This window comes from Ursus arctos, unplaced genomic scaffold (assembly GCF_023065955.2).
Source record: "Ursus arctos isolate Adak ecotype North America unplaced genomic scaffold, UrsArc2.0 scaffold_22, whole genome shotgun sequence".
NCBI lineage: Eukaryota > Metazoa > Chordata > Mammalia > Carnivora > Ursidae > Ursus > Ursus arctos.
The window spans coordinates 26657534-26682412 of NW_026622897.1; the positions used below are offsets into that span (position 1 = coordinate 26657534).

Genomic DNA, 24879 nt, shown 5'->3' on the forward strand with positions numbered 1-24879 from the left:
AATTACCAAAAAAAAAAAAAAAAAAAAAAAGCAACCATAGAGGCATATGGTGTATTCAACCTTGTACCATAAACTCTCAGGAAGGTGAAAATGCTGAGAAGGGTTACTGGTATTCTGGAATCAACTTCACAAACAGCTGTGATGGTCTGGAAAAGAACTTCCCACAGGCACCCATCCAGCAGCTGTACAGCCAAGGAAGGAGCTGCCACGGATACAGAAAATGCCAGGGGTGGGACATGATATCAACCTAACAACTGTCTCCTGGAAAAACCCACCAGCTTACAGCCAGATGATAAAGCTGTTGTGCCTTTGTGTACATTGGGGGCAGGGAAAATTGTTGTATGATAACAAGATTGAAAAGGAAAGACGAGGATAAAAATTTGTGCTCATCATAGCATTTTCTGGATTCTTAAAGATGTTATCTCTCAAGCGTACCAGAGCTCAAAGCTAGTTCATCACCATCACCATCAATAGTACCTACTGAGTTTCTACAAGCTGTGTGGTGCAATCCATATCAAAGCTCCTCTCTACCCCGTCCGCTTTGCTACTTAGGATATAAACCAGTTACTTGGTCTCTGTCTTGGATCTTCAATTATTTCCACAAATACTGATTCAGCTTCTACTATAGGGGTACAATTAGGAACAAGACAAGATATCTTTACTTCTTTTCATTTGTTCCCCTCTCAAAAAACCACAACCAAACCCCAAAACGCAATCAGTGTTTGTAGATGACCTTTCACTTCGACATTTTAACGGGGCTTAGAAGCATCAGATGTTTTAGAAAAAGAAGAGAAAGCATGTGGCAAAGGACAATCTGGGAAAAATGCTTAGAGCTGAACAGGCTTATCTGTAGTATCTGCTTTTTAACTGAAGAAGTAAAATGAGCAATAGCATATCTATTATGTACCTATTTATGTGTCCACTCAATTAACGCCTGTTACTCCTCTGCCCCTTGACTACAGACTCCGTGGGAGGAGGAGGACCAGATGAGATTGGCTCACCATTACCTTCCCAAACCCTTGCCCCATGTCTGGCACATCATAAACATACACATTCCATCAGCACATGTTTGTTTTATAAATGAATTTGATATTAAATAAAATAACTTGAATAGAGGTGGGAAAAGCAGCACAAGGTGTTAAGTCTTTCTGCCCTGAGACCTTATTCAATGTTTCTTCAGACTATTTCTGTACCATCTGCACTCGTAGGAAAGAAAGGCCTAGGGAGCCCTCTCAGTATAATTTATTATATTTATGTAGCACCTATCACCTTGGTACTGTATCTAGGTCAGCGATTTCCCAAAGTTTGTTTCATAATATCCCAGAGTATCTCTGTGGGGCCATAATGTCTTTAAATAGTCTGAAAATAAAATTAATTTTCATTCCACTTAATTTTTAAAAATATACATGGTCCATGAAGGGAAGACATTACAAAACCAAGAACACAACTCTAAACCACAGTATTTCCAGTAAACCAGAGACCTACATTCGTTCCAAAATAATTATTGATTCATTTATTCATTTATTTCCTCAACAAATACTTATTAAATGCTTAATTTGTGTCACACATCACGCCAAATACTTGAGATACGATACTGTGAAGCACCTAGTACTTGCTCTGAAGGAGCTTATGATTTAAGGGGCAGTGTGATGATGATATCCTATGATATAAAAGCGGAAGTTTCAAATCCAACATCCTTTGGGTATCAACACAAATTATATAGAGCGCATTATCCCATTTTCTTACTTTCTCCTGATGTCTCTATATCTTATAATTAATGCTAAGTAAGGAAGCCTCTGATACAAGCAAGCCAGTATATCCTGAGACTTAGAGAACTTACCCTGACTCATGCATTCACTCCTGTGGCAGAAACTGAAATTGTGATGAACAGACCCAGTCAACCTTCAGTTTGCTATCTCTGGCTTCAGGAACTCTGCGCGTCCCATACTCAGGCACCTCAGAGCCAAATGGTAAAGCCACGTCCTTACCCAAACGCTTGATTTCTTCCAAGCATACCTAAGTAAAAAAATCTAGAAACATGTTGCATGCTTTAGGATATTAGAAAGAATGCGATCCTTGGAGTCATAGAAATAGGGGTTCAAATCCCAGCTCTGTTGCTGGAGTATACTGAGCAACATGACTAGATTTCAAAAAAAAAGTGTAGTTCTAACCTCTTAGAATTGTTAAGAAAATTAAGTGAGGCTCTTAAAACAGTGCCAAAGGCGGTGAAGTTATTCAATAAACGTTCTTTGCTCCGTTCATATAACAATGTAAGCCATTAATAATACAATACCATGATTTTGACTCTAATCACTAAAAGTATGCAAACAATGGCATTGTTCTAAATGCATTTTAAGATAATTGCCCATTTAAAAAATCATGCCGCTACAGTAATTAAAAATGACTTGCTTTGGGGTGCCTGGGTGGCTCAGTCGATAAGCGTCTGCCTTCAGCTCAGGGCGTGATCCTGGCGTTCTGGGATCGAGCCCCATGTCAGGCTCCTCCACTGGGAGCCTGCTTCTTCCTCTCCCACTCCCCCTGCTTGTGTTCCCTCTCTCGCTGGCTGTCTCTCTCTCTCTTAAAAAAAAAAAAAAAAAATGACTTGCTTTAGTGGATGGTGCAAGATAATGGTGTGATTCGCCGGGCTGTGAATGTCTGGTCAGTGATAGCACCAGTGTGCTGCACACAGGTACAGGTCGTAACAGAACATCACAGAGACAGGATGGTGATCTTATTAGTAGTATAAAAACTGTCATGATTCCCAGTCACGTGTTTTATGTACATATATAGATACGCATATTTTTACATATGGATATGTATGTATATGCATAAACAGGTAAGGACGCTTTCAAAATATTGACGTAAAGTACAATAACACAAAAATATTATATATAAAGATGACTATTTCCATCATTAATCTAAAATAAGTTAGGTCACAATTGCAGGTAAGTTCTGAAATGACAACAGCTCACAGTAAGAATTTTCTCTAAATTTGCCCTCTGCCCACTTACCTTATGCTTCTTTTGCAACTCCTTACAAACTCCCAAGACAAATGGAGTCATCAATGTGATTGATCATATTACAAAACCCTGATGGGTCCGTATTCCTAATAGACAGTGTTCTGGTTCATTAAAATGTCATGCACTTGGACGGGACTTTCTTCCACTTTATGTTCAGGAATTGGTAAGCTGAGCCAAGACCTTTTTCTTGGGCTCCCTTTCTCTCTGCTTGATAATGCTGGTTATTACTTCCAGTTGCTGAACCATATGGCAAATGGCAAATACTTAAGATTTAGGTTCAAAAGGAGGTAGGAGGCCCCATTAAGGACATGCTCACCCCAGCTCAACTCTACCAGATTTCTGCTTGGAATTCGTTAGGAATTGGCACATCCAATAATAAAGTGATACATCCTATCCCATCTCCTGCTATCAGTTCTTTGACATCTCCCTTATAAGCCCTCCAAGGAGAGATTACATGAAGGGCAGAATTGGGCATTTCTGGGTTCATCACATCTTACCCAGCATTAACTTATGACATTACTGTGCATCTTAAATGTTGTTCTGACCTTTCAAATAGCAAAACTAGAGCAAAACTGAGCTTCTGATAAGAAGCTAGAGCCTATGAACGGAGTACTTATTTCACTAACAATGAAAGAGAATGGTCATTATTCAGTTTGCAATTTAAGATCATATCCAGGTCTTTCTGCCTGTAAATATTTTTTAGATGTCACACAAAACTAATTAGTGAGATCATGGAATTTTCTTTCCTGAAAATATTCTTTTAAAAAGAGAAATCACCCCTTACATCCGTTTGAACTGGAGCAGAATATGCCACCCCAAAATATGCATCTTTGACAAAAGGCTTATTTAGGGCTGATTAATTAAAAAAAAAAAAGAGTATCTCAACATAATATAGGCCATATATGAAAAAACCCACAGCTAACATCATCCTAAATGGGGAAAAACTGAGAGCTTTTCCTCTACAGTCAGGAACAAGACAATGATGTCTACTCTCACCACTTTTATTCAACATAGTAGTGGAAGTCTTAAACATAGCAATCAGACAACAAAAAGAAATAAAAGACTTCCAAATTGGGAAGGAAGAAGTAAAAATTTCACTATTTGCAAATGACATGATACTACTTATAGAAAACCCAAAAGACTCCACCAAAAAACTGCTAGAATTGACAAATGAATTCAGTAAAGTTGCAGGATATAAAATTGATGTACAGAAATTTACTGCATTTCTATACATGAATCATCAAGCAGCAGAAAGAGAAATTAAGAAAACAATCCCATCTACAACTGCACCAAAAATAATATTTCCTGAAATGAACCTAACCAAAGATGTGAAAGACTTGGACTCTGAAAACTATAAAACACTGAAGAAATAAATTGAAGATGACACTGAGAAATGGAAAGACATTCCTCATGGATTGGTAGAACAAATATTGTTAAAATGTCTACACTACCCAAAGCAGTCCATTAATGCACACATTTAATGCAATCCCTACCAAAATGCCAACAGCATTTTTCACAGAAATAGAACAAACAATACTAAAATTTGTATGGAATCACAAAAGACCCTGAATAGCCAAAGCAATCCTGAAAAAGCAAAGCTAGGCTGGAGCCTTCACAATTCTGGACTTCAAGTTACATTACAAAGCTGTAGTAATCAAAACATTACGGTACTGGCACAAAAATAGACACATAGATTAATGGAACAGAATAGAAAACCCAGAAATAAACCCACAATTATGTGGTCAATTAATCTTGAACAAAGCAGAAAGAACACCCAATCGGAAAAAGACAATCTCTTCAACAAATGATGTTGCCAAAACTGGACAGCTACATAGAAAAGAATGAAACTGGACCACTTTCTTACAGCATATGCAAAATAAACTCAAAATGGATTAAAAACCTAAAGGTGAGACCTGAAATCATAAAAACCCTAGAAGACAACATAGGGAGTAACCGGTTTAACATCAGCCTTAGCATATTTTTTCGAGATAGGTCTCCTGAGGCAAGGAAAACAAAAGCAAAAATAAACTGTTGGGACTAAATCAAAATAAAAAGCTTCTGTGTAGGGAAGGAAACAACAAAACTAAAAGGCAACCTATGAGATTGGAGAAGATATTTGCAAATGATATATCTGATAAAGGGTTAGTATCCAAATATATATAAAGAACTTATAAAATTCAATGCCCCAAAAACCAATAATTCAATTAAAAATGAGCAGAAGACAAGAAGAGACGTTTCTTCAAAGAAGACACGCAAATAGCCAATAGACACATGAAAAGATGGTCAACATCACTGATCATCAGAGAAATGCAAATCAAAACTACAATGAGCTATCAACTCATACCTGTCCGAATGGCTAAAATTAACAACACAATAAATGACAGGTATTGGTGAAGATGCAGAAAAAAAGGAACAAGACTCCTGCACTGTTGGTAGAAATACAAACTAGTGTAACCACAGTGGAGAAGACTATGGAGGTTCCTCAAAAAGTTAAAAATAGAACTACCCTACAATCCAGCAATCACACTACTTTGTATTTACCCAAAGAATACAAAAACACTAATTCAAAGGGATACATGTCCTTGTATGTTTATTGCAGCATTATTTACAATAGCCAAGAAACGGAAGCAGCCCAAGTGTCCATTGGTTGATGAATGTATATAGGAGACGTGGTATATCATACAATGGAATGTTATTCAGCCATAAAAAAGAATGCTGTCTTGTCATTGGCAAGAACATGGATGCATAGAAAGAGTATAGTGGTAAGTGAGATTAATCAGAGAAAGACAAATACCATATGAATTCACTCATATGTGGAATTTAAAAAACAAAAAAAGAACAAAGGGGGAGGAAAGAGAGAGAAATCAAGAAAGAGACTCTTAATTATGAAGCTCAAACTGATGGTTATCCAAGGGGACGTAGGAGGGGGATGAGCAAAATAGGTGATTGGGTGCACTTGTTGTAATGAGCACCGGGTGATGTATGGAATTGTTGAATATTGTACACCTGAAACTAATATAGATCTCTGTTAACTGGAATTAAAATAAAAACATAAAAAAAGAGCTCATGTAGGAACGTCTGAAAACGGAGAATAAGCTGCCCTTTTGTGAGGGAAATTTACATTCATAAGGGAAATCTCCATTTGTAAGGGTGTCTTTTTCTCTGTATCAGAAACAGAAAGATGATTAAATCTCTAGAAGTTCTTATCAATGGAGAAGGTCTGAATTTAAATCTGCATAACAACTATGTCTTCCTTTACTGTGCTTTGTTTGACAACCTTCCTTAACTGGCCTCCTCAATACCCCAAATCTTCCTTTGGTCTATAGCTAAAAATGCTATTTGAATTGATAATTTGAGGTATTTCGGAGGTTTTTCAGTTTTCTTAGGTTACTACCATGCATACAGGAGGTGTACATGTTAGTAAACTTCTGTTTGCTTAAAGAAAAAGGAAAAGAAGATGGGGAAGAGGTAGAGGAAGAAGAAGAAGAGGAAGAAGGAGAAGGAGGAGGAGAAAGGGAAGAGGAGAAGGGGGAAGGACAAGAAAGAGAAAGAAGAAGAGGGAGGAGAAGAAGAAAGAGAAGAGGGAGAAGAAGGAAAAGGACAAGAAGCAGAAGCAGAAAAGAAGAAGGAGGTGGAGGAAGGAGGAGAAGGAGGAGGAGGAAGGAGGAGGAGAAGAAATAATTACCCTTCCCATCTCCTTGATGAGGTTGGAAGGATATAAGTATTTCTCTTCCTGGAATCAAAAGGAAAACTCAAATTAGAAGACAGGATACAACATGAATTGATCAAGCATACTGGTTTAATATTCCATTCCACTTTCCTCAGAACAGGGGTTTGTCCTCCTAAGGTTAAATCCTAATTGCTCTTCACTGAAGCATCCCTCCATGTTCATATTAAAAGCAACCCTAAACATTTCCCATTATGCCACAGCAGCACCTACACAACATACAGGGACAAAAAGGTTTGTAAGGTAATTCCCCCTTATCTGTGGGTTCAATTTCCACAGTCTCAGCTACCCATGGTCAACTACCATCTGGAAGCAGATGGCCTCCCTCTGACATAGCGTCCGAAGGTCAATAGTAGCCTAATGCCACATCACAGGGCCTCCATCATTCACCTCACTTCATCTCAGCATGTAGACATTTTATCACCTCGCATCATCACAAGGGGGGTGAGTAGAGAATAATAAAGTATCTTGAGAGAGAGAAAGACCACATTAACATAATTTTATTACAGTATGTTGTTGTAATTATTCCATTTTATTATCAGTTATTGTTGTTCATCTCCTACTGTGCCTAATTTATAAATTAAACTTTATCATAGGTTTGTATGTGTTGGAAAAAAACGGTGTATATAGGGTTCGGTGCAATCTGTGGTTTCAGGCATCCACTGGGGTCTTGGAAGCTATCCCCCAAGGATAAGGGAGGCTTACTGCACGTCGTTTTTTACCTTGCCACAAACTCAGCTCATATTCTAGGAAACAAGAGAAGAGAAGACTATTTTCTTAGGCAGCAGGTCCTTGTAACATAGTGTCCTCTGTGTATAATGTTTTGTGCCATGTGCACCCATTCCAACCACCTCATGCTAAATGATCATTGTAGTTTAACAGCCAATCTGGTCTGGGTATCAACGCCTCATTTGACTATTCTGTCTATGGTTAATATCCACTACATTTTAAGATGCATTATGGCTTTTGCAGAAGTAATAAAGCATAAGCAAAGATTCTAATGACAGAAAATATGTACCTGTGTTGCATTTCCTCTTCTGATTTTGGACCAGCCGACTTAGCAACTCTGTGCCAGTCTAAAGTGCTCCTGGCCCATCCCTTATGCACCTTCTTGTCCATAAAGACAATCCATGACTCATAGCTGGACTTTTCCAGCAGTCACTAAGGATGCCTCATATTACCTTGGTTTCAATGTTTTTGCCTCCCTGCTTTCAACCCTTAGAATATCATTCCACAGTCCACTCCAGCCCTTTCAACTTGTTCTTCCTAATATTTGGACTCAGCCCTCTCCTAAGAATTCATTCTGTATCTCCCTTTGAGCCACGCCTGATGCCAGCCAGGCCTCCATGAGTACTGGTACAATGGGGTTGTAGGACAGATCCAATGCCAATTGGTTAAGCAGGGTCTCTTGCCTGCAGCTGAGAAATCAATAAGCACCAGAGATGTGTAGACACCATCTAGTAAACATCAAGTGTCTGTTGCACATTGACTCAGAGTTAAGCTGTGTTAGGCACTGTTGGGAAGAACCACACATTAAGACTCGACTGGGAAACATACAGAGGTTTAAGAACCCAAGACAATAAATACCCATGTACTTAAATTAATATTGTACAAATTGAGCAAATAAATGCTTAGGGGGACACAGAAAATAGAGTGGGACAAGACTCCATAGAGCACGTGTTATAAATACTCACTAGAGGGCACAATGGCCAAACTCAGTTTGAACGAGAATTCATGAGCATGCTCACTGAACAGGCTCTCATAAATATTCAGTACATGGAGGAGCGGGCAGTTCCCCAAGGAATCACCCCCCAGGATAAATGTTCTCCGGCAGACCAGCAGGGGCACACACATATTGTTTCTTTCCACCGGTCGTTTCCACACTCATGTTCACAGGACCGCACATAAGGCTAACCGATTAACAGAGACTTCCTGGCATTTTGCTGTATTTTAATGATTGCCCACTTGCTTAGGGAGAAGGGCTGGAGACTTGGAGCCAAACTCTTTTAAGTCAAAGTCTGCGGACTCCTGGTCCAGCATGCCAGACACTTCATTCCAAGTACCCCATAACAGTTGACTCATAAGGCCATGCTCCATAAAATCCATCAGCACAAGTCTTTGATGGAGATGAATTATGGTTTACAAACGATTAAAATATTGTTAATGATGATATCAAGGCACTTGAGGCTCTGAAGGGGAACTCTGAAAATGAGATGTTACCAGAACCTCGGGAGTCTTAAGCACTTGTTAGTTCATGTTTTTAAAAAGTGCATTAGCTTTATCCAGTATCCATGTAACCTTTCTCCTCTCCCTTGCTCTGTTTCCCTGGCAACCATTTAAAAGTGCTGCAAAAGGCACTGCTGTCTTGAAAAGAAAAGGAAAGAAAAGAAAAGAAAAGAAAAGAAAAGAAAAGAAAAGAAAGGACAATAGTCTTAAGCTTTCTTTCTTTCTTTAGGGTTTTTCTCCATCTTCCCAGCCACTTTTGTGGCTCTTGGAGGTTTTGCAGTCTTCAGTGCCAGCTCCCCTTGAATGAGCAACTGTGGGGTAATTAAGGAGGTGGGTGCCAGGCCAGGTGGAAGCTGCTTCTTTGAGATGATGGCTAGGCGTTCAAGGTCAGCTAAGAGGCCCTGAGATTTGGGGGGGAGAACGGTACTCAAAGCAGAAAGATAGCAACAGAAGATTTCAGTAAGGCCCCCATCCTGCCTTCAAACCTCTCATCTGTGGAAGAGACTGGTGTAAAAGGCAGTGATACTGGCTGTCAGCTGCCACTCCAAGGGAGCCAGCTCCGAGAGATGAAGGATGAGGAAGTTCCGCCCGGGGGACAGCTGGGTGGACTGAGCAAGAGCGGCTGTTTTGAGGGACGGTGGAGGTCCAGCACCTTCATGTTTGCCCTGCTTCCCCAGACCTTTGGTAATGTTTTTAGTAACAGAAAATGTCCCTGTCTCACCAACCCCAAGAGTCCTGGCTCCAGGAAGCATACAAAGAGAGATGTGATGGTTATACGGGACTTTCTGTCACATTCAGAACAAACCTGCGGCTAACAAAGGTCACGACTGAAAGCTTTTGTTCACCATTCTTGAACTGTTTGTTAAAGACCCCCTTTTAGGAGAGAAAGGGCAAATAAGGAGCACCAACAGTGTGTCAGGAACCACGTGAAAGGATTTCCATATGTGTTCTCACGTAATTGCACAAACAGCTCTGTGGGTAGATACTATTCCTTTTTTTTTTTTTTAAGATTATTATTATTTTTTTGAGAAAGAGATTGAAGAGAGTGAGCATGGGGGGAAGGGGCAGAGGGAGAGGGAGAAAGAATCCCAGGCAGATACCTTCCCCACCCCACCGCTGAGCATGGAGCCTGACCCGGACCTCGCTCTCCCAACCTGATCCTGACCTGAGAAGAAATCAGGAGTTGGTTACCTAGCTACCTGACCACGCAGGAGCCCAGGTAGATATCATTCTTATTTCTATTTGCATTTAATCCTCCCCACCCACCCCCTTGACTCTCAGAGGTGAAGTTGTTTTTGCCTGAGGTCTGAAAGTGTCTCAGAGCTGGCTTTCAAATCCAGGTCCGCCTAATTCCAAGAAGGACATGTTGTTTCCATTAGGCCGTGCCGCCTCCCTGGCATTGCCTATCAAAGGCAAAGAGGGCAGGGACAACTAGTGGTTGGGACTAGGTCTTATATGACAAGCAGATCTGGATAAGCCTTTTGTAACCCATCCATCTCAGTTAACAATGACATGAAAAAGAGAAGCTCCCTTCTGACTGATATTATTTCAATAATTTAGTGTCACAGAAGTAGGTTTTCAATTTTTTTTTTTAACTTATGAGTAGGTATTGAGGACTTCCCATATGCTTGGCACTCTGAGAAATAAAAAAGAAGCATGAGAGAGAGTACTGCTCTTCAAGGGCAGGTATAACTCCAACCCTATGGTAAGAACAGGAACATTGGGAATCTACGGAGCGGAGAATGGCATCACTTGCCTGTGTGATCTTGAGTAAGTTCTCTGAGCTTTAGTTCTCTTATTTATAATGTGGGACTGACATTAAATCCTTCCTCAAATTACTGTGAGGATTGAATGAGATAATGTAAGCAGAATATATATTAGACAATAATGGTGACGGTTTTTATTTTGATTTACTTCCATTGTATTTGTGATGATAATAATGGAATAGAAAGGCAAGACACACTAGGATGAGATTCCAAGACAAGAGGCTCATTCTGCAGAACTATCAATGAAAGAGAGATGAATGTGAGCTGGTGCTCAGGACAAATTCATCAAGGAATTGAGTTTGACCTGGGGTTTTTAGATGCACAAAAGAAAAACCCAAGAGGTATTTCAGGCAGCTATAGAACTGAACAAAAGTGTGAAGTTGGCAGTAAGAAGGTTTAGAAAAGGCCAGTTGTGTGAAAGAACAATGACAGGTGCTTGTAGGACAGTGAAAAGAAAAAAACTTGTCTTGAGATGATGGGCCTGGTTACAGAAGGTCTTAGCACTTGTTCCCCAAAACAAAACCAGTCACTGTAGGTTTTTTGGTTTTGGGGTTTTTCGTCAAATAGGGGGAGGATCCTTGGTAACTCCAGGAACCTGAGGAAATCACTTCTGATCACAGTAAACTTGGGACCAAAGGGAGCCCACTGGGAGATGATGTAAGCATGTGCAATCAATTAGAGTATCTTCTTCAGTCCTCAAAAATTCTATGTGTGCTGATATCTTTTACTCAATGACATAGGTAAAAGTCCGGCAGAACCTCAGAGGACAAAACTCTAGAAGGGAAGGAAAATTATAAAGAGACAGAAAGATAACTAGATCGACCTGGATAATAAAGAGGTATTAGCTCTGTCAAGAAGAATTCATTCTCTAAAGTAGATTTCAGACAGGTTAATCGAGGATACAATATGCTGTCTTGATGACTTAGTGATATTTTAATGGGATTAGCAAGCAAGTGCTCAAAAGGGTTTGTGTCATTCTACACCAGCCTCTTACCTTATTCCAATAGGTTCTATTTTTGCCATCCTATTATTATTTTTTCCCTCCAACTGCTTGCCTTCTCTGAAAACAAAACAAAACAAAAACAAAAACAAAAACAAAAACCAAAGAGGTTGAAAGCAAAAGTGAACTTGTGATTATTCAACACCCATTCTTCCAAAAATGTTAACATAACAGATTGGTTTTAGGATGCATATGAAGCATTAGGGGATTGTCCAAACGCTAATGCAAGATTTTGGAATTCTGTTCATTCTGAAATAAATAGTTAGCCATGTCCATTCTGCTTCCAGCTGGCTTTATGGAATCCTATTTGGTTCATTGCATCTTTCTCCCTTCCTACACCCTCAATCATTCACAAATATTTTTAAGTGCCCGCTATCTACAGTGTGCTGTTCTAGGGGCTAGAGATCCAATAATGACTTCAACAAAGCTTTATGGAGCTTTTCTTCTAGTGGGGACTTAGGTTAAAAACACAGAATAAAAATATGTTTGTAGTGCTATGAAGAAAACTAAAGCAGGGAGACAGAATAGAGAGTGATGCAAAGGGCCTGAGTTTGGTCTGTGCGTGGGTAAAAGCAGAGAGCAGTGTGACTGAAGGAGAGTGAACATCAGAGGGAGTGAAAGGAAATGCACCTGTGAGGTAGAAGGGAGAGATTCTGAGGACTTGGCAGTGCATTGCTAAGACTTTGGCTTTTATTCTGAAGGAAATGGAAAGTCGTTGGAGGGTCTTGAACAAAAAGGAGAAAGATGAGCTGCTCTGTATGTGGCAGGATTACTCTCCTGCTCTGCTGAGAGCATATACGCTGAGCAGGAGCTGGAGGACCAGGAAGGAGACTGCCATTCATTCCAGGACAGAGACTGTGGGGGCTTGGACCAGGGAAACTGGGATGAAGGAGCTAAGACGTGAAAAGATTCTGGATATATTTTGGAAGTAGAACTGGTAGGACTTGTTGATGGATTAGATATTGAGTAAGAGATAAAAGAGGAGTCAAAGAAAGAACTAGGCTCTTGGGTCTGAGGAATAAGAAGAATGGGGTTAATGTTCAAGGAGATAGGAAAGGCTGAAGCCTAAGCAGGTGGATAGGGTGTTTGAGTGGGTGGTGGTGGTATGACAATCTAGACACCCAAGAATTAGTTTTTGACAAGTTAGGTTTGGAAAACGTGTTAGACATTCAAACAGAGGAGTCATGTAGGCAGTTGAATACAAGTCTGGATTTAGGGAGGTCATGAAATCAGGGCTAAAAATACAAATGTGGATATCATCAGCATACAGATGGTTTTAAAAACCATGAACCTGATGACATCACCAAGAGAGTTAGCAAAGAGAAAGGAGTGAAGGAACTGGGAAAGGAGAACGCAGTAAAGAAAAGGTAGTATGGGGGAAAAGCAGGAACTCATGGTTGATGTCCCAGAGACCATGGAAAGAAATAGTTTTAAAAAAAGAGTGTGAAAGCTGTGTAAAATTGGACCATAGAATTCAGTAATTGAGAAATTATTAATGTCATTGTCAAGTGCAATTTTGGTAAAATAATAGGTATGTTATGAGCTGACTATCTGTGTCCTTGACGTTCGTACGTTGAACGCCAGCCCCCAATCTGATAGTATTTGAAGGTGGGGTCTTTGGGAGTTACTTAGGGTTAAAAGAGGTCACGAGGGCAGTGGCCTCATGATGGGATCAGTGGTCTTATAAGAGGACACAAGAGGGCACACTCTGTCCCTCTATGCCATCTGAGGGCACCGTGAGAGGTGGCTGTCTACAAGCCGGGGAGAGAGCCCTTACCAGGAAGTTACTAGCTAGCACCTGCATGTGAGACTTCCCAAGGAAATAGCTGCAAGATCAGGAAAGCTTTGTAAAGATGGAAAATGGGAGCACATATGTGTCTGCTGATGGGAACCATCCAACAGAGAAGGGATATTTACGATGCAAGAAGGAACAACTGCAGGAGACAAGAGACAGGGCACAGGCAGAGGCTCGGCCTAGGATACAAAAACAAAACAAAACAAAACATAAAACCTAGTGGTCATCCATTCCCAAAGAAAGGAAGGCCAAGGCCAGGTTAATAGATTTGGTGGCAAGGGTGTGCGCACCCTTGTGACAGCAGCCACATTCTCAGTGAAATAGCAACAAGCCAAGAATGAGCATGCGGAGGAAAGAGTCAAGATCCAAGGATCATTTTATTGAATTTCACTTATGCACACATACCTATTTGTCTAGCAATGGATTTGAATATTCTGTACAAATCCATGTACGATGTTTTATTGAAAAAAAGGAAAACAGGAGATGTTAACCTGCTGAAACAATAATCCTGACCTAGAGATGAATGTCTACCTTGGCAATATAGAACATTCTGTGTAAGGAAAGCTCTTACTGGGCCCTCCCACGAAAGTCATTCCAGGCCTACCCCAGGGCTGTTTATACAGTGCATTTACTATGTGTCTGATGGATAATCCTATACATTTGGGGGGCAGATGATCTGCCATCAGGCTTTTGTAACTCACCAGTTGCTTGGAGGACAGAGCACATATGTTCTCAAATGCTATCTCTTCACTGGGGTCACAAGGCAAGAACAAAACCGAGCATGCCTATGGGTCTAGTTTGCGCCAAAATTCAACCTCCATTTGGGTCTTCCTTTATCAAACACAGCTTCTGCACCTCACCTTGTTCTGCGTCTCCTTATTTTATTCCTTTGGGCCCCGGGTTCGGTTTTGAGTTCTCTTTCTGGGAAGGTATCTGGGTACCCATTCATGGAGTGGCGATAGGGTTCTGTTCCTGAGCTGCTGGAATATGGTCAATAAAGCACTTTGAAGCAAAACCCTGGATATCCACCCGCAAACGCAGTGCAGTGTAGATGAGAATCAGAATTCTTGGCTGTGAGGACAGGGAGATGACTGGATATAATAAAATCCACAAACTTTGAGGAGAGTTCAGTCAAATACTAGGTTCCTTGTCTTAGTATCAGTAAACCAGAGGCTGGGGATCTATTTATAGTAACAACTCCATTTACTGAGCAATGTTTTTTTTTTTTTCTTTGTGGCCAGAAAATCACTTTAAACCCATGATCTCATTTAATTTTCACTTCAAATTCAAGAAATAGAAATTATTAACCCCATTTTCCAAACGACGAAACAAACTTAGAGAGGCGAGATGACTTGGTCAAGGTCAGGCCGCTATTAAGTGGCAGAGCTGGAATTGAACCAAATTCTGTCTGTACTTGAAACCCAATGCTCTTAATCACAGCTTACTTTATGAGTCTGTGCGCCTTCCATTGAATTGTTGCTTATTCAAGTTCTGTGTGTGAAAGAAAAGTGCCCGGTCGATGCTTGGATCGCTTGAGTGGAAGATCCCATTCTGTTCCTCGCATACCCGCTTCCCACTATGAAGGAGGAGAAACTAGTCTTCACAAAAGCAAAGCCCAGTAACAGTATCTTTGCATTTCAGCGGGCAGATTGGGAATTGGGCACACGGTCTAATCAACCCACGTGCATGCACACTATTTAAAAGGCACACGCTGTTACAGAACAAATACTTCTCGAGAGACAGGATGTTGGCAATGAGGAAGAGGCTAAACAGCTAAACCAAAGGGCCCACAGATTCAAAAGCAGCGTCGGTGCGATCAGACATAATGTGTGCATGGGGGAGGAGTGTTTTTATGCAGTTTGGGCAATAGATTGGTTGTGTTAATTAATTGTGTATTTTAAAGTTTGTTACCACTTCACACCAAGCATCTCCTTAAATAAAAAGAGAGAGAGAGAGAAAGAGAGAAAGAAGCAAAACAAAAAACCTAATCTAATATTCAACAAACATTCTGCACCCAAACAGCACATCTTTGTCTGAAACCTTAGTTCCAAGAACCACTTACAGGCTTTCATCAACACATTATAATATTAATCAAGACTCATAATGCAGAGTGATTTGCATGCCAACAAATATATTTACAGTGTAAATTGTTTGTGGAGGAGCCTTGGAGAGAAATGTGATTCACTGCCATAGAACTGAATAGTAGGAAAAATCCCCACTAAAATCCAGAGAAAATAAAGAATCCCTGGAACTTGATCCTCTAGAGCCTTGAGGAAGAGATTCATTAGCATTCTATCTACTTCCTAACAAAGAGTTTCGTTCCCAACCTATTGAATGCATTTGAAAAAAGAATCAGTTTCAGTGTAAGTTTGGGTGGGCTTTTCTCCTCTTACTGGCATATATTAAAGAATTTGTGCCATAATTGCAGCTTTCACAGGGAGACAGAGGATACATGGATGGATAGACAGATAGATGGATGGATAGATAGATAGATAGATAGATAGATAGATAGATAGATAATCTATTTCCTGAGAAGTTCCTGAGGGTTTTGTTTAGGTCTATGGATTGTGCTTTGTTGACTCGACCTTCTAACATATACCCAATTTGTCTACTTGTCTTTATTCTCATCACCAACTCTGTAATCAAAGCTACTAATCATCTCCTTCAGGGACTAATGTAATAGCTGCCTTCCTGTCTCCTGCTCCCAGCATCCACTCTTGACTTGTGGATCCGGGGTAATCATTTACAGCACCCAAATTCCATTTATATGATCTGAGACCAGTTTGTGTGATAACCTGCATGGTCACCCTCCTCTCAAGACTCCACATGGTGTGACCCACCTAGCCCTCCACTCACCAGTCCCCCTCACTGTCAGACCTTCGTACAGCTCCATGTGGAGGCCACCCTCTTTCCTGGACTGCCAGTCTATCTCAGGGACCAGATTGATACACTCTCCCAGCACTCAGTACTTCTATTTCCGAGCACTTACCACGGTGCGCAATTAAATAATTGTTTTTAATTCATTTAATTTAAAGTCTATCTCCCTCATTCTCATTCATTTCCATAATGTATTCCTGAATTTTATGAAAGATGCAGAACAATATACTGAAGAGTGCTGTTGAAAATATAATTGTCTTCATTCATTTTCTTATTTCACCAATATAAATTTAGTATCAATTGTATACAAATAGTGTGCAGCCATATATACACACATTTAATAAAGCCGTCTGGTATTTAATCCTGCCTCTACCCCTTTCTAACTGAATAACAATTTGGGGCAAGTTCCTAATGTCTAGTTCCCCTCTTAATATTCTTATGTATACAATGTAGCTAGTAATGGTGACTGACCCATAGGGAATATGAAGATTAAATGAACTAATATATATAAAATATTAACAAAGGTACCTGGTATACAGAAGTGCCGTATAATGCTGTTCTTACCTTTATTATTAGTATTCAAGAGAAAAACACTCTGCAACATACTGAGAGGAACACAATTTAGTAAATTATAATCCCTGCTCTCATGAGGCTTGCAGTCTGGACAGTAATATAAAATGTAGATACCAACGCTTAGCATATTAGTAAATTGAATCCTTGGCACACACAGCACTGGATCTCAAGAAATAAAGCCTTTTTAGGTGGTGTGATCACTGAAAACTCCCATGGAGGAAGTAGAACTTGAAGAAGAACTCAAAGGAAACCACCAAGGTTTCCTTCACCGAGTCACAATAAGTCACAGGCAGAATGGGGAAAGATAACCCTTTCATTCCCAAGTGCCTTTGATTTCACATTTACCTCTCTGTCATCCCGGGCTTCTGTCCTCACTGTGACGGCTGATTTTAAATTTATTTCCTAGCAGGAAGAAAGAGCCCTGTTAAGTGGCGAGCGGACAGAAGACCCAGCTGGAGTCAGAACCCAACCTTTGCACGTTCATTCAACAAGCTGGCATCCATCAGGGTCTGATCCTGTGTCTGTTGCTGAGCATGTCCACTCTACAGAGGGAAGGCCAGCCAGCTGTTGTACAGCTGCAGGGCACACAACAGGTGGAAAGTCAACCCTTCAGCTTCAGCCCCCTGAATGTGGACAGTAAGATGCAAAGACTAAGTAAGGTGTTGGACTTGCCTTTGAGAGACTTAGTCTATTGGGGAAAAGCCTTAAAAAAATATTCCTGCAATGATGCATAATGAGCACTGAGCAATTCTGTTGGGGTGAAGGCTTGGGCAGTGTGTGGGGGACAAAAGAGGAAGAAACTGAGGGAGGGATAGGATCAGAAACTCAAAATTGGTGGGACCTGCGAGCTGAGTCAGGGATGTGAGTTGCTGTCACTGGTGAGTGAAGTGTGATGTTCAGGGAAAGGGAACACTTTAGGCAAAGGCACAGGAAAAGACTTGGCTTGCTTAGGAAAATCAAGCAGTTCAAAATAAGGAGGTTTGACTAAAGCTTTATCCTCATTGTGCTCTGGCTGAGGGGAGGGAGGAGAGGGGGATGTTGGAGAAGTGGGGGTGGAGACCAGGCCATTGACTGTCTTTTGTACCATATACTAAAGTATCTGGAACTCTTCCTACAAACACATACTCTAAGTTGTTGTTTTAACAACAACAACAAATCAAATACACATAAAATTAGAGACCAAAAGTTTGAACCACACGCAATTTCCATTTTTAGGTCAAACAGACCTGCTATAGGCAATTTCATACGTTTCACCCTACATACAATGAACAGTCCTTTACCCATCATGTAGGTTTAGCAATTGCTAAGATTTTACCATATTTGTTTCATTATTTTTCCCTTAAGTATTTTAAAACAAATTCCAGCCATATGGCATTCCTCCCATAAATATTTAGTATATGTCTCTAAAATATAGGTATGTTTCTACATAAACACAACATAGTTATCATGTCTAATATAATCAACAAATGTCCATATCACCTAATAATCAGTCCATATTCAAATTTCTCCAATTACCTCAAACATACTTTACTCTAGATTTAATGAAACTTGGATCCTCTCAAGAACTACAGATTGCACTTGGTTATTATATTCTTTAAGTAAAAGGACTTTTAAAACAGTGTATCAGGTAAAGCCTTTTGGGCTACTATGTTTTATTTATAAAATAAAGATCTTGGGGCGCCTGGGTGGCTCAGTCGTTGGGCGTCTGCCTCTGGCTCAGGGTGTGATCCCAGAGTCCTGGGATCGAGCCCCACACTGGGCTCCCTGCTCTCCTAGGAGCCTGCTTCTTCCTCTCCCACTCCCCCTGTTTGTGTTCCCTCTCTCACTGGCTTTCTCTCTCTCTCTGTCAAATAAATAAATAAAATCTTTAACAAAATAAATAAAAAATAAATAAAATAAAGATCTTCATATATTCTAAATGACAGAATGATTTGTGTGACTAGTGAATTCATTTGTAAAATAAGAATTATACATAGTCTAGGGGCGCCTGGGTAGCGCAGTCGTTAAAGCGTCTGCCTTCGGCTCAGGGCGTGATCCCGGCGTTCCGGGATCGAGTCCCACATCAGGCTCCTCCGCTAGGAGCCTGCTTCTTCCTCTCCCACTCCCCCTGCTGTGTTCCCTCTCTCGCTGGCTGTCTCTCTGTCGAATAAATAAATAAAATCTTTAAAAAAAAAAAAAAAAAAAAAAAAGAATGAATTATACATAGTCTAAACCTACCCATTTTTTCAATTAGGTAAACTGAGATATGGTCATTAATGTGTCACAATTTTAGAAATCCTTTGCTCTGTTAAAATAAAACCACAACCGGGGCACTTGGGTGGCTTAATCGTTAAGCGTCTGCCTTTGGCTCAGGGCATGATCCCGGCGTTCTGGGATCGAGCCCCACATCAGGCTCCTCCGCTGGGAGCCTGCTTCTTCCTCTCCCACTCCCCCTGCTCGTGTTCCCTCTCTCGCTGGCTGTGTCTCTCTGTCAAATAAATAAATTAAAAAAAATAATAATAAAATAAAATAAAACCACCACCACCAACAACAAAACAACAATGAAGATAGAAGGTACTGTCAAATTATAGTTATTCATGTGTCTCTGGAGCGTAGCTATTCCGGTAAGGAATGTACCACTCTTCAACTAGAGTGGGGTGGCTGCAGCACAGCTGTGCCACAGTGGATAGCAGACAGCATACAGAAGGAAGTTTCTCAGGCTGCTGGGCAAATTCAGGGAGCTCCTTGTTCCCAGGTTAACTAGTCAGTTGGATCCTATAAATGGGCTGTTAGGAACCTTTGTTGGGGTGTTCATTTTCAGTCAGATGCTGTGGTCCAAATGCAAGTTGCCACCTACTCCCCATGACCATGGTGGAGAGGGCTATATGGCTCAGAAATCAATTGCGTGAATCAATGAAATGAATGCAGTGGCCTAATAGTATTAATTGTATGCCTGTGGGTGGGTGGGGGTGTACCTTCCCATCTAGCTCTTGAAAAAAACTGATATGAGAGAGGCTCCCAAAATTAAAACACTCTGAGCAGGATCATTATAATAAGGGCAAAGGAAGAACAGAAGTGATTAAAAGGTGAGAAATAACTGAGAAATCTGGAATGAGTTAGTGTTTTTCAGTGCTGAATTGATGTGGGTTTCTTGGCAGCCCAGACAAAAAGACACCCAATGAGCATATACACCTGCAGGCTCGCACTTCCTTCCATCATAAATTATTGACAGTACCATCGCCATCAACACCATCACCATCACCATCATCATCACTGTCATCACCACCAGATGCAAACTTGTCTAACACTTCCTGCTAAGAAGAATACCTACAAGATTGGCTCATTCACTTTAAACACCTGTGTTCATTGTGTATCACGCATGTGTTTGGCAGCATGAGAAATAAAATGATGAACATATCTATGGCTCTTAGGAAGATCAAAACCACACCCCTAAAATGGGATAAGTGAGAGATATTACAATTGCATAAATAATTGCACACATAATTAAAATAACTATAATTTACAGAGTATCCTACTGAGAACCAGACCCTATTCAAGGTTTTCACATCTATTAGCCCATTTAATCTACCCAAAAAGACTGAAAGGAAAATATTATTCTCATTTTGTGGAAGAGGACTTTGAGATCCAGAGCAGGTAGGATAATTTCTTGAGTCTCACGACTAAGTAAGTGATGGAATTAGGATTGTGCTCATGTCTGGTTAATTTGAAAAGCAGTGCTCTTTCTACCATGCTCTGTGGCTCCTTATGATGAAAATACTCTTTTAAATCATAAACCCAGAAAGAATTAGATGGAGGAGGGCACACCTCTGGGAAGATAGTACTAGTGCCACATATAATGATCCCATCTGATGTCATGAGTTGTAAATGTCTGATTAATACAGAAAATGAGAGGGGAGGAAGATAAGCAGACAGAAACCATGCTGCTCAAATGTTCCAGGTGTCTGTGTGGTAGAGCCTTGGAGAGTGTCACTGGGTCATGTCATTAGCACTGCTTAGCTCAGTAGATGGCCTGTCATCACTAGGAACATGGCCACCATAAGCTGGTGTCTCCCTGGCTCCTGCCGAGTCATTCTTTGTCCTCTCCCATCTCTCATCCTACAACAAAGAGAATTCATTTTGCTCGCAAACAGAGAAATCCAATGTTAAAGAAATCAGCCTGTGAATATCAAGCCAACAATCTTCCAGTCTCACAGGGCTTGCTTTGGCTGGAGACTACCAGGGTTCCAAATCTCTAGGACTCAAAGAGATGATGACAGTTGCTATTATAAGGAAATTAAAATGAGTATTTTGAGATGTTCTTTAAGCTGTTGGATAACTGATTAGCAGGAGGCATTGATCTCCCAGCACAGAAATGTTCTAAAGGGTGGGGGGGAATCATAAGGAAACGAAAAAAATACCTCTTATCAGCTTCTCTTTGGTAGTAAGCTCTGAATGAGGAGTAGTTACTGGTATGCAGGTGGCTCAGGGCCATCCAGAAGTGAACATATATAGCGTGGGTGAAATTCTGTGTCTAATGCTTCTTATCTTGGGCCACTCTTAGCTCCCCCTTCCCCACTACTTTTCTCCCCCAACCCAAGAAGTACATGCTCAGCCTATGATACTTTCCTCACTGGTTTGCTTCATCCTACCTACTGGAGAACTAATCTTCCCTAAAATTGGTAGCATCAGGACGACACACATGACTTTGAAGACCAAAGACTTGGGTCGACATTTTCCATGTATGAGCTATGGGATATGGCTTAACCTCTAGGGCTCAGTTTCCCCATCCGTAAAATAGAGATATTAATTTATAAGATAATACTTTATTAGATTATCATGAGAATTAAACCAAGTAATGCATGAAAAGCTCTTATAGAATTGGGCACATAGTAAGCATTCAGGAGAAATACTGGCACTCTAATTCCACCCCTCTGTGTCTCCATAGAGGACTCTGTTCCATTTAGCAGAGGAAAGCAGGATTGGACAAACACATCTGTTAGCTTTTTCCAACATATCCATTCCTCTCTAATGAAGGAGGAGTGACTTCACTGATTGGTAAGAGCCTGGCATTCCTCGGGCCACATTTAAGGGTAATTAAGCTCAAATGTGGCCTGGTATTTTCCCCTTTCTCTGCCAAGTCCACATTCTAACAAGGCAGCCCTTCCCCTCCTCCACCAGGGCTTCTACACAGCCAGCAGCCCTGGGGCAGGGACCAACACCTGCCTTCTAAGTGGTCCGAAAGTCCCCTTTGCTTTTGCTATCTATTTCCCCTTTGCACTTGACAGGGTATGAAGCAGGATACAACCTTCCATTTAGAGGCAGGAGTGGGGGGGCCTAGTCATTGCTTCACTGGCCCAGCTTCTCCTGAGGAGGCCTCAGATCTCGATATGATGGAGGTGGCACAAGGCCTAAGATGCATCTGTATGCTAGGAGCCCTGGGTTCCAGAACTGTGACTGTACTTTGATCTGTAACCACAGTCTCGTTTCTGTTCTCCGTTGTCACAGGACTTCAAGAGAAGGGCTGATATGAGTAATAAGTCAAATCGAATGCAATCAAATACAACCCGCAATATCATAATTGGGAATATCTAATAATGATGTTTTTATTATCCAAAATATCCCCTAAGGGAGGAGTCTTCCCAAGAGCTTTTGAACATCACTGTGAGTCTCTAAACTTAGGATTTTGGATGGACCACAGGCATGATAATTGATTATGGTTATAAATACTTTCTGTCAAGACCCTTCACCATTTTCCTCCTAATCCCTGACATGGGCACCCCCCTACCCTGCGTGCTCCTGAGTTTAGTCCTGGGAAGTCTTTATTTCCTTGTTATCAGAAGAACCAGAATAGTGGCATGGATATCTTTCTAGACTAGATAGGAGCAGAATCCAAATTTACAACAATCTTTCTCATAAAGGAGGAATATGAGTGTAAAGGCTGGGCTCTAAAAGAAGAAAAACTCATAGAGAGAGGATTCTTATTTTTATTTTACTTTATTTTATTTATTTATTTATTTACTTATTTATTATTTGAGAGAAAGAGAGAGGAGAGAGAGAGAGCGTGAGTGCGGGGAGGGGCAGAGGAAGAGGGAAGAAGAGAGAGAGAGAGAGAATCTCAAGCAGACTCTGTGCTAAGCGCAGAGCCCAACACAGGGCTGGATCTCACAACCCTGAGATCATGACCTGAGCCAAAATCAAGAGTTGGACACTTAACCGACTGAGCTACCCAGGAGCCCTCCCTCCCCAGAGAGAGATTTTTGAAGATATCTTGTATTTCCCTCTTTCTCCTCTCTAGAAATAAGATGCCCTGGTAGCATCAAGCACATCTGGAACCCAGTCTTGGTTTCTAAATACCACACCCCACTCAATAGAACATGCCTGACTTTAGGACTAGGGAAGGGAAAGCAGAAAATGAGCCCAAAACATCGTGCTGTGCCAGGAAGAAAGGAAGTGTTCAAAGAATGGTGAGGACACATCAAAAGGACTGAGGAGTCAGCTTGATGGAACACAAACTGGCCAAATTGAGGACAATTTCAACAAGAAAGCAAATAATAAACGGATCATAATCCATGGAATAAAATAAAATTTCATGACCCCATACCAAAAATTAACAAGAAAATAACTAACAAAATGAGGAAAAGAAAGCTCTTTCTTTGTGTAGAACATCAACTAATAAATGTATAAGGAATCATGGAGTTTGAAAAACAATTCACCACTTTGCAATCATACTAGTAACAATTCAATTAAGTAGGAATCATCAGTTGATGTGAAAACAAGTAGGTAAATGTTTGATGAGGGCAAATTATTTATATAGTCTCAAAGTATCTTGCCAGAAATAGCTTACTAATTTCAATGAGAAAAATAGTATCACCATAGAAAATTCTGGGAGATAAATCATAACCAGGGGATTAGTATTATCACCAATAATGAGACACACTAACATCATGTGCCTCCTAACATGAGAAGGACACATCACAGATATGATATTCCTGCCAAAAGTTACATAATGGGAACCTGGGCAAGAGGACCTATCACACAAGCTCTAATTGAGGGACATTCCCCACAAATGTCAATGCCTTGAAAGAGAAAGATAGGCCAACAAGACTAAAAAGATACAGACAACTAAGTGCATTGTGTGACCGTGTAGTGGATCCCAGATTGGGGGGAAAAAATGTTACAAGGGACATTACTGGGAACATTGGAAATTTTTAAAATAATAATCACGTATTAGATAATAATATTATATCAAGGTTAAATATCCTAATTCTATAATTGTATGAAAATATTTTGTTCGAAAATATGCACTGAAGTGCTGGGGTAAAAGGGCATGGTGTCTGTAGCCTACTCAGAAATGGTCAGAAAAACGTTAATATATACACATATGTACTCTGTCCATCCATCCATCTGTCCATCCACAGAGAAGATGACACAACAAATGTGACAAAATGTTAACAGTAGGCCAACGGTTTAGAGGTTAGCGGTTTTGTACTATTCTTGCGACTTCTCTATAAGTTTGAAATTATTTCTAAGTAAAAAGTTAAAGAGTTTAGATTTGTATTTATAGTTACCAGAACAGCCATACATATTCGTTTGTTTGATCTTCTTGAAAGAGCCCTTGGTGTTGTTAATTGCACTCAAATAAAAACACAATTTTAAAAAAGCCCTTGGTGGTGGCAGCAGTGGTGGTGGTGTGTATGTGTGTGTGTGTGTTTGTGTATACACGTTCACTCACGTTAGTTGGTAATATCCTCATTTTATACATGAATAAACTGAAGCTCAGAGAGGTTATGTAATTTGTCTGAGGTCAATGACTAATATTAGCACAAGTTCAGAAACCTGGAATCCTCGTCAAGCAGGCACTAAAAGCTCTCTTAACTAATTTCTGCTTAACTTCCTCTTAACCGGCGTGCTGAGTT

The 24879-nt window shown here is 40.5% G+C and overlaps 1 protein-coding gene across 1 annotated transcript in view; it reads right to left on the minus strand.

The window, feature by feature from the left end:
• OPCML (opioid binding protein/cell adhesion molecule like) overlaps window positions 1-24879 on the minus strand; it is a 486229-nt gene that overhangs the window by 282070 nt on the left and 179280 nt on the right. The gene's annotated exons all lie outside the window — the stretch shown is intronic.